We start from the raw sequence: 3,013 nt of genomic DNA, 5'->3' as shown, positions 1-3,013 counted from the left end.
CTATCAGTATCCACTCCCTAGTCTGTCTCCCAGGCTGTATTCTGTCAGTATCTACTCCCTAGTCTGTCTCCCAGGCTGTATTCTATCAGTATCCACTCCCTAGTCTGTCTCCCAGGCTGTATTCTATCAGTATCCACTCCCTAGTCTGTCTCCCGGCTGTATTCTGTCAGTATCCACTCCCTAGTCTGTCTCCCAGGCTGTATTCTGTCAGTATCCACTCCCTAGTCTGTCTCCCAGGCTGTATTCTGTCAGTATCCACACCCTAGTCTGTCGCCCAGGCTGTATTCTGTCAGTATCCACTCCCTAGTCTGTCTCCCAGTCTGTATTCTGTCAGTATCCACTCCCTAGTCTGTCTCCCGGCTGTATTCAGGTTAGTATCCACTCCCTAGTCTGTATTCTGTCAGTATCCACTCCCTAGTCTGTCTCCAGGCTGTATTCTGTCAGTATCCACTCCCTAGTCTGTATTCTGTCAGTATCCACTCCCTAGTCTGTCTCCCGGCTGTATTCTGTCAGTATCCACTCCCTAGTCTGTCTCCCGGCTGTAGTCTGTCAGTATCCACTCCCTAGTCTGTCTCCCAGGCTGTATTCTGTCAGTATCCACTCCCTAGTCTGTCTCCCAGGCTGTATTCTGTCAGTATCCACTCCCTAGTCTGTATTCTGTCAGTATCCACTCCCTAGTCTGTATTCTGTCAGTATCCACTCCCTAGTCTGTCTTCCAGGCTGTATTCTGTCAGTATCCACTCCCTAGTCTGTCTTCCAGGCTGTATTCTGTCAGTTTCCACTCCCTAGTCTGTCTCCCGGCTGTATTCTGTCAGTATCCAATCCCTAGTCTGTCTCCCAGGCTGTATTCTGTCAGTATCCACTACCTAGTCTGTCTCCCGGCTGTATTCTGTCAGTATCCCCTCCCTAGTCTGTATTCTGTCAGTATCCACTCCCTAGTCTGTCTCCCAGCTGTATTCTGTCAGTATCCACTCCCTAGTCCGTCTCCATAGTCTGTATTCTGTCAGTATCCACTCCCTAGTCTGTCTCCCAGCTGTATTCTGTCAGTATCCACTCCCTAGTCTGTCTCCCTAGTCTGTATTCTATCAGTATCCACTCCCTAGTCTGTCTCCCAGCTGTATTCTGTCAGTATCCACTCCATAGTCTGTATTCTGTCAGTATCCACTCCCTAGTCTGTCTCCCAGCTGTATACTATCAGTATCCACTCCCTAGTCTGTCCCCAGGCTGTATTCTGTCAGTATCCACTCCCTAGTCTGTCTCCAGGCTGTATTCTATCAGTATCCACTCCCTAGTCTGTCTCCCAGGCTGTATTCTGTCAGTATCCACTCCCTAGTCTGTCTCCCAGGCTGTATTCTATCAGTATCCACTCCCTAGTCTGTCTCCCTAGTCTGTATTCTGTCAGTATCCACTCCCTAGTCTGTCTCCCAGGCTGTATTCTGTCAGTATCCACTCCCTAGTCTGTCTCCCAGGCTGTATTCTGTCAGTATCCACTCCCTAGTCTGTATTCTGTCAGTATCCACTCCCTAGTCTGTCTTCCAGGCTGTATTCTGTCAGTATCCACTCCCTAGTCTGTCTCCCAGCTGTATTCTGTCAGTATCCACTCCCTAGTCTGTCTCCCAGGCTGTATTCTGTCAGTATCCACTCCCTAGTCTGTATTCTGTCAGTATCCACTCCCTAGTCTGTCTTCCAGGCTGTATTCTGTCAGTATCCACTCCCTAGTCTGTCTTCCAGGCTGTATTCTGTCAGTATCCACTCCCTAGTCTGTCTCCCAGCTGTATTCTGTCTGTATCCACTCCCTAGTCTGTCTCCCAGGCTGTATTCTGTCAGTTTCCACTCCCTAGTCTGTCTCCCAGCTGTATTCTGTCAGTATCCACTCCCTAGTCTGTCTCCCTAGTCTGTTTTCTGTCTGTATCCACTCCCTAGTCTGTCTCCCTAGTCTGTATTCTATCAGTATCCACTCCCTAGTCTGTCTCCCAGGCTGTATTCTGTCAGTATCCACTCCCTAGTCTGTATTCTGTCAGTATCCACTCCCTAGTCTGTCTCCCAGCTGTATTCTGTCAGTATCCACTCCCTAGTCTGTCTCCCTAGTCTGTATTCTGTCAGTATCCACTCCCTAGTCTGTCTCCCAGCTGTATTCTGTCTGTATCCACTGCCTAGTCTGTCTCCCAGGCTGTATTCTGTCAGTATCCACTCCCTAGTCTGTCTCCCAGGCTGTATTCTGTCAGTATCCACTCCCTAGTCTGTCTCCTAGTCTGTATACTATCAGTATCCACTCCCTAGTCTGTCTCCCAGGCTGTATTCTGTCAGTTTCCACTCCCTAGTCTGTCTCCCGGCTGTATTCTGTCAGTATCCACTCTCTAGTCTGTCTCCCTAGTCTGTATTCTGTCAGTATCCACTCCCTAGTCTGTATTCTGTCAGTATCCACTCCCTAGTCTGTATTCCAAGCTGTTTTCTGTCAGTATCTACTCGGTCATTCTGAAAGTTTTCATTCTCATGACAGAAATGCAGACGGACAACGTGGTACTGTTTTGGTGCGTTCATTTTAGCCTGCCTGTGGTGCCTGGTCAGCGCCAGCTGCGTTTTTATCTTTCTGAACTCGATGGAGCAGCCCCCCCCCCCAAAAAAATGTTTTTCTTCTTCAATCTGAGCCAAATTGACAGCGCGCTGATCCAATGAGAATGGGGGCGCACCAAGGTTGGCCAAATATATTTCAAGGGGGGGGGGCAAGTGCCACCCGGCACCCCATCCCCCGCCTCGTACCGCCCTCGTGCCGCTACCCAGGAACCAGCACCAAGTTGAGTGTGACGTACAGGTTGGCTCCCTGTAAATTATGAATATCGTCGCTGTCGGGTGGAAACCTTTAATCTCCAAAAACAGACACTTTTCAGGAAATGGAAAAATATGCCATTTTACCATTAAGAGGATTTAACGAACATACAATTTCGCAAGTTTTTTTGAATAAATGTTCAGATTACGTAGAGTGGAGTTACTGCTTTCAATATGTCAACAAACA

The sequence above is a fragment of the Salmo trutta genome, chromosome 27 (assembly GCF_901001165.1).
Source record: "Salmo trutta chromosome 27, fSalTru1.1, whole genome shotgun sequence".
In the NCBI taxonomy this organism is placed as follows: domain Eukaryota; kingdom Metazoa; phylum Chordata; class Actinopteri; order Salmoniformes; family Salmonidae; genus Salmo; species Salmo trutta.
Note: the sequence above shows the minus strand (reverse complement) of the source record.